The sequence below is a fragment of the Myotis brandtii genome, unplaced genomic scaffold (assembly GCF_000412655.1).
Source record: "Myotis brandtii unplaced genomic scaffold, ASM41265v1 scaffold402, whole genome shotgun sequence".
In the NCBI taxonomy this organism is placed as follows: domain Eukaryota; kingdom Metazoa; phylum Chordata; class Mammalia; order Chiroptera; family Vespertilionidae; genus Myotis; species Myotis brandtii.
This window is the reverse complement of record NW_005365441.1, coordinates 959,672-972,554: the sequence shown is the minus strand read 5'-3', so window position 1 is coordinate 972,554 and position 12,883 is coordinate 959,672.

Below are 12,883 nucleotides of genomic sequence, written 5' to 3'. Positions count from 1 at the left end.
TCACTAAATTTCTCTGATGAAAAACCATCCGATGGGAAACTTACTCGATGTTGTAGCAAAGGGAAAGTTTGTCCAGATGATACACATTTTCCAGATTACCCAGCATATTTAAAAAGATTAATAAAAAACAAAGATTCTGACAGTAAAAATTTCATGGAAAAAATTCGTTCCATAAATAGTTCTATTTCTTTTGCTTCCATGGGTGCAAATATTGCATCGCCATCAGGGTATGGGCCCTACTGTTTTAGAATACATGGACAAGTTTATCACCATACTGGAGCTTCAATTCCTTCGGATGGTGTTTCTCGGAAATTTGCTCAACTCTGTATTTTGGATATAGCCAAAACTACAAGTAAAAGATTAGCAATGCCAGAAAACCAGGGCTGCTCAGAAAGACTCATGATCAACATCAACAACCTCATGCATGAAATAAATTAATTAACAAAATCGTACAAGATGCTACATGAGGTAGAAAAGGAAACCCAATCTGAAGCAGCAGCAAAAGGTATTGCTTCCACAGAGGTAACAATGGCGATTAAATACGATCGTAACAGTGACCCAGGTAGATAAAATTCTCCCCGTGTAACTGAGGTTGCTGTCATATTCAGAAATGAAGATGGAGAACCTCCTTTTGAAAGGGACTTGCTTATTCATTATAAACCAGAACCCAATAATCCAAATGCCACTAAAATGAAACAAATCAATATCCTGTTTCCTACATTAGATGCAATAACATATCCTATTCTTTTTCCACATGGTGAACAAGGCTGGGGAACAGATATTGCATTAAGACTCAGAGACAACAGTGTAATCGACAATAATACTAGACAAAATGTAAGGATACGAGTCACACAAATGCAGTATTATGGATTTCATCTCTCTGTGCGGGACACATTCAACCCTCTTTTAAATGCAAAAAAATTAACAGTTTATCGTGGATTCATATTTAAAAATGGAGCCCAAAAGGATAAATTTTATCAAAGCAAACCAATCTAAGTTGAGAGTTGAGAAATATAGTGGTTTGATGGATTATCTCAAATCTAGATCTGAAAATGACAATGTGCCAATTTGTAAAATGATAATACTTTCATCATCTCTTGAGGGTAGTTCCAGAAATATGCAGCAGCGATATCAGGATGCTATGACAATTGTAATGAAGTATGGCAAGCCCGATTTATTCATAACCATGACATGCAACCCCAAATGGGCAGATATTACAAACAATTTACAACGCTGGCAAAAAGTTGAAAACAGACCTGACTTGGTAGCCAGAGTTTTTAATATTAAGCTGAATGCTCTTTTAAATGATATCTGTAAATTCTATGTATTTGTCAAAATAATAGCTAAAATTCATGTCATTGCATTTCAAAAATACGGACTGCCTAATGTTCACATATTATTGATATTAGATAGTGAGTCCAAATTACATTCCTCTAATTAATTCCCTTTCAATGTGCAGAATTTCGTGCACTGGGCCACTAGTCAGTGTATAAAATTGCAAGCAATTTATGAATGTATATTTTGTATCCTGCTATTTTACTGAATTCACTTATCAGTACTAGTAGTTTTTTGGTGAAATCTTTAGGAATCTCTGTATACAGTATCATGTCATCTGCAAATAATAAGTTTTACTTCTTTTTTTCTAATTTTTATTTTTTTCTTCTTGTCTGTTTGCTGTGGCTAGGACTTCCAGAAATGTTTTGAGTATGAGTGACAAAAGTGGACATCTCTAATTTTAAGGGAAAGTTTTTGTTTTATTTTTGCCTATTGATTATGATGTTGGCTATGTGTTTGTCATATATGGCATTTATTATATTGAGTTATGTTGTCCCTATTACCACTTTGATGAGAGATTTTTTATCATAAATGGATGCTTGATTTTTTTTCTGCATCTATTGATATGACCATGTGATTTTTATCATTCATTTTTTATGTGGTGTATAATAATTGTTGATTTGTAAATATTGTAGCAAACTTGCATCCCCCAGAATTCCACTTGATCATGATGTTTGATTTTTTAATGTATTGCTGGATCTGGTTTGCTAATATTTTATTGGGAATTTTTGCATCTATGTTCATCAGGGATATTGGTTTTGGATTTAGGATAATGCTGGCCAGGTAAAATTAATTTGGGAGTCTTCTTCCACTAGAATTTTGTGAAAAAATTTAAGATGGATACATGTTAGTTCTTTTTTTAATGTTTGTTAAAAATAACCTTTGAAGCCATCTTGTCTAGGCTTTTTCTTTTTTGGGGGAGTTTGTATTACTGCTTCAACTTCTTTACTTCTAATTTGTAAATTCAGATTTTCTGATTCTTCGTGACTGGATATTGAATAATTTTGTGTTTCTAGAAATGTATCCCTTCCTCCCACATTGTCCAATTTGTTGATGTATAGTTATGAGTAACTATATATAGTAACTATCTATACATAGCATATTTATAATCCCTTATAGTTCTTGGAATCAGTTGTTACTTTTCTTTCATATCTGACTTTATTTATTTATTTGGGTCCTCTCTTTTCTTGACCAGTCTGCTTAAAGGTTTGTCAAACTTTTTTTATCTATTGCAAGAACCAGCTCTTTGTTTCATTGATCTTTAATTGTTTTTTTAGAGTTTATTTCCTGCTCTGATCTTTATTGCTTTCTTTCTTCTATTGCCTTTAGGCTTTGTTCATTTTCTAGTTCCTCTAAGTGTAAACTTTGATTGCTTATTTGAAATTTTCCTTGTTTCTTGAGATCTATAATGCTATGAATTTCCCTCTTAGGACTGCTTTTACTATGACCCATAGATTTGGGATTGTCATGTTCTCATTTTTATTTGTTTCAAGGTTTGGACTTCTTTCTTGATCTCCTTATTAATGAATTTATTGTTTAGAATCATGTTATTTAGCTTTTATGTATTTTTTGTTTTTTTTTCGTGATTGGTTTCTAGTTTCATACCATTTTGATCAGAGAAGATGTTTGATACGATTTCAACCTCCCTAAGTATATATTGAGACTTGTTTTGTGTCCTAATATGTGGTTATCCTACAAAATGTTTCATGTGCTGCTTTAAGGTAAAATGCTCTGAAGGTATAAACTAAATTTCTGATCTAGTGTGTCATTTAAGGCCACTGTTTCCCTGTTGCTTTTCTGTTTGGTAGATCAATCCATTAATATCAATGGGGTGTTAAAGTATCCTATTTTGACTGTATTACTGTCGATCTCTCACTTTATGTTCATCAAGATTGCTTTATATATTTAGGTGCTTCCATGCCTGGTGCATAAATGTTTATGAAGGTTATATCCTCTTGTTTGATTGCTCCCTTTATCATTCTATAGTGTTCTTATGTGTTTCTTGTTATAGCCTTTTAAAAAATCTACTTTGTCATATATATTGCTACCTAATATTTTTTTATTTCCATTTACATGAAATAAACACATCTCTGTCCATCCCTTACTTTTATTCTGTGTGTTTCTTTCTTTCTGAGGTGGGTCTCTTATAAACAGCACACATAAGGGTCTTGTTTTCTTATTAATTCAGCTAACCTGTCTTTTGACTGGATCACTTAAGACATTTACATTTAAATGAACTCCTTCTACCTTATTTTTTGGTGTTTGTGGAAAGCTCTTTACTTCTTCAATTTTAAATGAGAGCCTTGCTGGATAAAGTAGTCTTGGATGTAGGTCCTTGCTTTTCATCACTTTGACTATTTCTGGCCAGAAATGTCTGTTGAGAAATCAGCTGACAATCTTATGGAAGCTCTCTTGTAAGTAAATAATTGTCTTTGCTTTGCAACATTTAAGAGCCTCTGTCTTTAACTTTGCCATTTTAATTATGATGTGTCTTGTTATGAACTTCTTTGGGTTCATTGTTTGTGGGACTCTGCACTTTCTAAACTTGTGTGTCCTTTTCCATGACAAGGTTTGGCCATTATTTCTTCAAACAGGTTCTCTATCCCTTGCTCTCTCTCATCTCCTTCTGAGACCCCTATGATGTGTATGTTGTTATGCTTCATATTGTCCTAATGGCCCTTAAAGAATCCTCATTTTTAAGAAGTTTATTTTTTTTTTAAATTTTGCTGCTTCCTTGTTTTTTCAATCACTGTTTTGATCTTTTCCTTCATCCAATCTACTGTTTATTCCTTCTAGTATATTTTTTTTTTCATTTTGACTGGTTCTTATTTATGGTTTTTGTGTCAATTATTATGCTTGTACTATCTTTGTGGAAGTTCATCATTCTCATAATCATTGTTTTGAAATCTATATCTGTTATATTGATTGCCTCTATTTTTATTTAGCTCTTTTTCAGGAGATATTTTTTGTGTTCTTTCATTTAGAACATGTTTCTTTGTCTCCCCATTCTGGCTATCTCTTTGTGTTTATTTCTATGTTCTATAGAGCTGCTATTACTCCCAGTCTTGATAGGGTGTCCTTATATTGTAGTTGTCTTGTGAGACCCAGAAGCACAATCTCCTTGATCACCTCACCTGGTTGCTCTAGGAATACTTTTTTCATGGGTCATATGGGCTCTCCTGTTGCAATCAAATCTTTATTACTGTTTGCGTGTTCATGTGTGTGATCAACCCTCAGGCTGGATGACTGTGAGAATTGACCCCAACCATAGCATACAAGCTATTGTGCAGGTGCTGACCATATGAAGCAGAATTTGACTTAGCAGGGTCTGGTCTGGTGTTTGCCAAGATCTCCCTTTGGATATGTTACTTGTGAAACTACTTGGATCCAGCTCTGATGTCTGAATCTGACCACTAGATGTTTTAATTCTGGGGCCTCCTGGGAGAAACTGTAGTAAATGCCAATGTCAGATACCAGCTGTGACATTAGTGTTTGGAGCTACAAAGCGACCCACAGTTTATGGCTGTCTCTGCGTGGGCTGGGTGTGTGTGGAAAGGACCAAGCTGTGCACCACAGAATGCTTTTTAACCTTTGCTGTTTTAATCATGATGTGTCTCAGTATGAACTTCTTTGGGACCCAGTTGCATGTAGGCAAAAGTCCCAAGGCACCCAAAGATCAGCCTGAGGTCCTACCTCACCTTCCTCCACCTGCCCATTGCCTGATAGGCTCAGTCACTGAAAAAGCCCCTGGTGGTACTCAAGTTTCATGCAGTAGCTTCTCAGTGAGTCGTCAGGTAGGAGTGGTTCGTGTTCACCAGATTGATATATAGTTTCAAACTGAGTGTCAGCCAATGCCCCAGAGTATATTAAATCTAGCTGCCACCCATGTGGTGGGGTAATTGCTGGGACTGACCAGCAGACCCTGAGCAACGATGAATAGATTACTCTGGCACACCTTTCTGTGAAGGAGAGGCTAAGGGGCTGTTTTGCTTTAGGAGCAAAAAGCCCTGTTTGCCTGCCTCCTTAGGCTTTTATTGTCACAGCCGCTTGACCTAAAATGAAGCTCTAGATACAATCAGCAGGGTAAGTGTCCCTGAGAAAGCACATGCTTCTACAAGGTCGGGTCTAAAAGACTAAACAGAGACCTTAGCAAAACACCCGGGGGTTCGGACTAGCTTGGAAAAGTCAAGGTAGGGGCTGCCGCCTTCGGCCATGTCCCCCCAGAGGCCCCGACCTTTCAGAGAATCCTCCTTACAGACATTCCAACCAAGTCCTGTGCTTCCCCACAGGTAATGTCTCAGGGAGTCATCAGGGTGACATTAGCAGAGTTTATCAGGCCCAAACAAGTCACGATTTGGCTGCATGTAGGGAGGGCTCTACTCCGTTGTGTGTGCAAGAGAAAAATAGCCCTCATCCTAGAACTACAAAACTCAGTCTGTCCAAAAAAAATTTTTTTAATCCTCACCTGAAGATATTTTCTCCATTGATTTCTAGAGAGAGCAGAAGGGAGGGAGGAGGGGGAGAGAGGGAGAGAAACATCGATATGAGAGAGACACATAGATTGGCTACCTCTCATATGCAACCCTACCAGGGCCAGGGAACCTGCAACTGAGGTACATGTTCTTGACTGGGAATTGAACCCTAGACCCTTTGGTTTGTTGGCCAGTGCTCTAACCACTGAGCAACTGGCCAGGGCTGCCTGTCCAAAATTTTGTCAGGAGCCCGAACTCAACCAAGCTGGGCCACTGGGAGTTGGAAGGGTGGAGTTAGTGGGCCTCCCACTTGGGAGAGGTGCTGATCAGGCCGGTTGGAAAGGGGAGAATTAACCCCTGCCCAAGAGTTTACAACTCAGTCTCTCCCAGCTTCTGCCCAGACCTCAGCAAGGCAGGGCTATCAGTTATCGAGAGAGTGGGGCCACTTGGATCCCTAATGGGGAGGTATCAGTGAGGTTAAAAATAAGTGAGGCAAATGGTCCCCCTACCAAAGCCACACCGCTTTGTCACAGACACCCACTCAGACGGCCCAAACCTCTACATCCCAGCACAGGTAGCTGAGTCCTCAGCAGTCCATGAGCTCCACAGAGTGGGGTAACATGGAGGGTGGGGCTATTGCATTTTACCAGGATGATGCTCTGAAAAGGCGAGTGCTCCATACAAGAAAGAGAGTATCTGTGGCACATAAAGGTGACTCAGCACAGGGGCCTGGCAGCTGTCCCCCCAGCTCTCTTTCCAGTGCCACTCCATCCCACTCTGCCCTCCCTCTGTCTGAGATTAGGCTGAGTGGCTGCAAATGAAATTTTGTGTATTGGCCCTTTAAGAGGGAGCCTGTATCTCCTTGGTGGATAGAAACCCTGGTGATTTTCACAACCAGATGTTATTTGGCTTGCCTCTTCTCCGTTCAGGTTCCCTGGGCTAGGGAGTCTGGTGTTGGGTTCAGATTCTTCACTCCTCAGGAGGGACCTTTGTGGCTGAGATATTCCTTTGAATCTCAGCTGTCTTGTATGGGATCAGGTTCAGACATTTTTGCATCTCTGCCCCTCCTACTCATTTCATCGCTTTTCTATAGATCATTGGTTATTAGACTTTAATTCAGATAGTTCATTCATTTGGTTATTCAGGTTGATTGTTTTATATTTTAGTTGTAATTCCATTTTGGTCCTGGGAGGAGATGAGTGTAACATCTACCTAGTATGCACCATCTTGAATCTTTTTCCCAATATTGAGAATAATGCTTTGAAACCAGGTTACAAAGCATAGTTTGTAATTTGTGCAATACTGGTATAGTCTTGTAACTTCTTGGGAGTTGGTTTCTTTATTTGTAAAATTACATTTATATTCTTTTACTTCAGATCATAAAATTATTTTATCATAAGTGGAACAAGTTAAAGCATCGGGACAACTAAAAAATATTGCAAATTGAAAATATTTCATAAGAAAAGTAAGGAAACAGGAAAGAACATAACATCTACTTAGAAAAGGTGATATTTCAGGTAAACCTCAAAGAAAGGAAAACTTTTAAATAGCAATAGAGAGGAAAAGAGCTAGTAAATTCATAACCTGTCGACCAGCAGTTCTCGTGTGTGTGACTGCCACAGAGATTTTGCTCCCTGAGGCCATCTGGCAATTTTTGATTTATTTTCTTTCTTATCACAGCTAGTGGGGAGGGCCAACTGGCATATTTAGGCTCAAGGCCAAGAATTCTGGTAAACATTTTATAATGCGGAGGAGAATAGCCTCCTTAAAAGAAAGAATTATCAAGACCAAAATATTTCCAATGCTGAGGTTGAGAAACCCTGCTACAGACTGATGAGTGAGTAACATAGCAGTTAAATCAGAAAATGTTTGGTGGTTTTTGCATGCTAAAATGGGAAATTGGTACTTTTGTATACAGTGAGAAACTAAAGTTTACTTGTCAAGAAGTGATGCATTTTGCATGATAATAAAAGAGAATAATTTTGAATATAATCAGTTGGATGTAATTTAGCAAATGACTTATGCAATTGTTTATTGCAAACTAAATATAAAGGTAAATTGGATATGAAATAAATTCTGATTGACTTACTCAGTCTTTATAATATTTTGTCACTCATGGTGGGTCTCAAACAATCTTTGCATCATTTCCATTTTCAGTGAGATTTCATTATCGGGAGTAGGTACACATGGGGGATTGGAGTCATTTATCCCCTGGGGTAATGCAAAATGGCATTGTGACATGTTTTATCCAATGACATCGGCGCAGAGTGAAGCATACTGTTCTGAGGGAAAGCATTTAAGCACTGTTATACAATTCTCTGCTTTCTTTCTTCTTTTTTTTCTGGGTACTGTGAACTTTGTTGATGGTGCACAACAAAGTAGGGCTCCCTATGCCCTCCCCTACTCCAGTGGGTCTGGGATGAAAGCAATGGTCAGGAGATTCTCAGTGTGTTCGGGGATCAATTTGGGGCAAGGACTTCCCAGCAGCTAAGGGCCTCTTCCTCTCGCTGGGGCTGGTGGTCCAGGGGGTTCTTACTCCTTGGAGGCCATGGGGACCATAAGGTCCACCACCCTGTTGCTGTAGCCAAATTCATTGTCATGCCAGGAAATGAGTTTGACAAAGTGGTCATTGAGGGCAATGACAGCCCCAGCATCAAAGGTGGACGAGTGGGTGTCCCTGTTCAAGTCTCAGGAGACAACCTGGTCCTCAGTACAGCTCAGGATGCCCTTGAGGGGGCCCTCTGATGCCTGCTTCACTACCTTCTTGATGTCATTGTATTTGGCAGCTTTCTCCAGGCGGCAGATCAGATCCACAACCGACACATGACAGTGAGCTTCCCATTCAGCTCAGAGATGACTTTGCCATCTTAGTTCTCTAGACTCAAGATGTACTCTTTATTTTTTTTCACTCAGCATAATTCCTTAGAGATTTATCCAAGTTGTTGAGGATACCAATAAGTTAATTATTTTTTTATTTTATTTCCAAGTATTATTCTATAATACAGATTTATTGCAACTTTTTAAAACCATTTAGCCATTAAAGAACAGCTAGGTTGTTTTAGGTTTTTTGCTGTTATGAATCATGCTGTTATCAAATACCTCCCAACAAAGAAAAGCTCAGGATGAGATTATTTCATAGGTGAGTTTTACTAAACAGTTAAAGAAGATTTATTGCCAGTTATTTTCAAACTCTTCTAAAATATTGAGTGGTATACCTGTACACTCATTTTATAAAGCCAGCAGTATATAGATATGAAAGTGGGACAAAGATATCACAAGAAAAAATTCTATAGAGCAATATCCCTGATAAATATGAATGCAAAAACTTCAACAAAATATTAACAAATTAATCCAACAGTATATAAAAATAATCCTACAACATGACCACATGGAATTTAGCCATAATATAGAACTGTGGTTCAATATATTAAAATAAATTGGCATACACCAAAATAACAGAATGAGGGGAAAAAACGATTCTCTCAATAAATTCAGAAAAAACATTGGACGAAATTCAACACACTTTCATGACTAAAACAAACACTTATTGAAATTTTATTGAAATTTTTATGACAACTTTAAGCCTTTGGATCAATTTTGGAATATTTAATATTTTTACTATGTTGGGTATTTTAATCCATGAATACAATGTATATGTTTATTTATTTACCTTCTTTGATTTCTTTATTCTGCATTTCATAAAGTTCAGTATACAGTGTCTATATATATGTTGTTAAGTATATACCTATGTATTTCATTTTCATTGGGGCAATTGTACTAGTAGATTGTGTTGTGTTTTTCATTTCATTTCCATATGTTTATTGATAGTAAGTAAAAACAAAATTGACTAATACTCTTTTTTGGGTTGTCAAGCTCACCTGTTGTTTTAAATGGGACTTCTTAAACTAAGGTAGGGATGAGCCTACCAGGATCACCTTTTCTTGTTATGTTGGAGGTTAGGAATAATTAGACCTGAGTATTGGATTGACAATAAGATAGCCTTTTACTATGTTGTTCTCCCATTCCTGGGGGCCCAGATCAGTGTGCTTTTCTCCTTCACCTTCCACCATTCTCTACTGCTTCTTGCATTATTTTTATAATTTATTGTTGTGTTTACCTGGGAGAAACAGAAGGAGATGAATCTATATCATCTTGCCCAAGTTAGAATGCACTCTGTGCTTTTGGGATAAAAATTAAAATATATTGCTGGATGAATATGACACCTATGTTAAATATATGGAATATCAATAAAATGTAACTTTATGTGTAGGAATAATGAAACTCAAATTTTTCCTCAATTCATATCAAATTTTCCTGTTGTTACCCTTTCATATAAAATACTTATATATTTGAGATATAATTTATATTTCTTCCTACATATTATACAGGGCTTTAGATTACTGTTCTGTATTAACTTAGTCCTCTATATTTATAATGAAGTGACCCCACAGCTATAACACTGCTTTGCTGAGTAGCATTATCAATACAGGTCTATTTTTCTTTGAATCTCTAATGCCATTTTGAGAAAAATAATGCTAGAAGAATGATCTCTATTCCCCATCCCTATGGACTAGGCTGAATAAATCCACTTCCATTCACTGTAGCTTTAAACTTTGTTTTAGCGGTTATTTTCCCCAAGAAAATGGAGAAATAAAGGCATCTGAGATTGGAAAAGTAAATGTGTTCAGTGTCAATAATTTTATCCTGTTGTTGGACCATGTATTTCATTAATGGCTTGTCCCTACTTCTCCCATTTCAGACTCTCCACCAGCTGGTGATAAGTCTTTTAAACATTTTCATCAGATTTTCTTTCACTGAGATTTCTTGTCACTAAACTCCATATTTTTTGTCTCTTTCACTTTGCTACCTTGTTGCACTAACCTGCCCCTGAGTGAATGTGGTTAGAGGTTGACTAAAGAATACGCTAGATGAAGTTTGTAGGATTTCAGACATTGCCTCAAGGCCATGGCTGTCATCTTCGCTCATTGTAAATGTAATGGAAACTTCTGCTCTTTCCTCAAAAAATGTAGTGCTTCATTTACACCTCAAAGCCATACATAAAAATCAACATCCCCCAGGTTGGTTAGAGCTGATGACAGCAAAGTTACATAAATTTTGTGATAAAATCACAGGTACTTGCTGTTGAAAACTATAAAGTGTCTGGAGCCTCTTACATTTGGGAACATACATAGTTCTTTTTAATTCTAATTCATTTAAATGTAGAAATAGACTTTAGTTAAGCTGAACACTGTTTGGCCAACTGCCATTTACAATTCAAGAAAAATGCCTTCAAATTTCCTATTGAGTTATGAAAGAAGCATGGTTATTTTTTATAAACAAACAAACAAAACACTATGCCCTGGACTTTCTGTATCTAATTTTCTACTTTCTACATCAATGATCTTTACCAGCAATCTGCCTTTTTTTTTTTTTTTTTTTTTTTTTTAGCAGGGGGAATTGGAGTGGGGTATGCAAAAGATTAATGTGCTTGTGCATAGTGCATGAGCATATGGCTACTTAAATATTTTTATATCCTAAAAATTGAGGCAAATAAGACATAACCATTCAATAAACTGAAATAATGATAAATTTCTTTAGTTACAGAAGAAAACGACCTTAGGTTTGATGAAGTTCAGTAAATGAAATATATTATTTTTCTAATCTTACTGACATTAAATCCCCATATTACATAACATTGCTACTCAAAAGTGATGTGATTGATGTTTCAAGAGTGTCAGAGGCCATTTTGAAGCCCTTTTTCATATGATAATAGAGGCATTTTGTATTCTGAGAATGCAAGTCATTACTATTTTCTTTTTTATGAATTTCTATAGCACTTTATTTCTGTGCATATTCTATTCTTAGACTCTGTGATACTCACAAGAGTTTTGTGACCTAGATAATGAAATGGCTAAATATTTTACTAAGACATACACGCAGGGAGTTCACAGAGTTGTCCATTGAAAACTCAATCTCAGATCATTGAAAACCAAAACATATTCTTTTTGCAAAATGGTCAGGAATGTTTGAGTTTCAGAGTGTGGCCCAAGCATGTAAGCTAATTGTTTTATTCAAATCTATTAACATGGGCATTAACCATTATTTTAATACATTTTAGAAGGACATAAGAAAAAAGGGCAGACTGTGTCCTTAATTAACCAGCAACATCTACACTAATAAAAGAGAAACATGGTAATTAGCGTACTACTGCTACCCTTCCCATTGGCTAATCAGCATATCCTTATGCAAATTAACTGTCAGCCAAGATGGCGGCCAGCAGCCAGTCAGCTGGAAGCGAACATGAGGCTTGCTTGCTCCAGGGACTGCGGACTCCAATGTTTCTCACCTGACTTGCCGGCCTCTGAGTTGCAACTCTAAGCAACTATGTACTATGTTGCAAATGTAGTAGCTAAACAAAACCCCAGAAACCAGCTTTCAGCCTGCTGGGATCTCAGAGCTGAAGTTATACATTGTTTCGATTATAGAACGGCAAACAAACCAGATACGAAGCCTCAGAGCTAGAGCCAGAGCTAAAGCTGGCCCAGAATAAAATAAAAAAAGAGAAAAAAAAGGAGCGGTTGGGAGCTTCAGTCAACAACCGCCAGCCTGAAAGCAGCCCTCAGCCCCTCACCCAGACTGGCCAGGCACCCCAGTGGGGACCCCCACCCTGAAGGGGGTGTGACCAGCGGCAAACAGCAATCATCCCCTCATCCAGGCTGGCCAGGCACCCCAGTGGGGACCCCCACCCTGAAGGGGGTGTGACCAGCTGCAAACAGCCATCATCCCCTCATCCAGGCTGGCCAGGCACCCCAGTGGGGACCCCCACCCTGATCCAGGACACCCTTCAGGGCAAACCAGCCAGCCCCTACCCATGCACCAGGCCTCTATCCTATATAGTAAAAGGGTAATATGCCTCCCAGCACCGGGATCAGCGGAGCAGCGAGGCTCCCGGCACCGGGATCAGCATGACAGGGGGCAGCGCCCAAACCCCCTGATCGCCCTGCAGCTCTGTGTGTGACAGGGGGCGGGGCCACAACATCCCTATCCGCCCTACTCTGTTCGTGACAGGGGAAGGC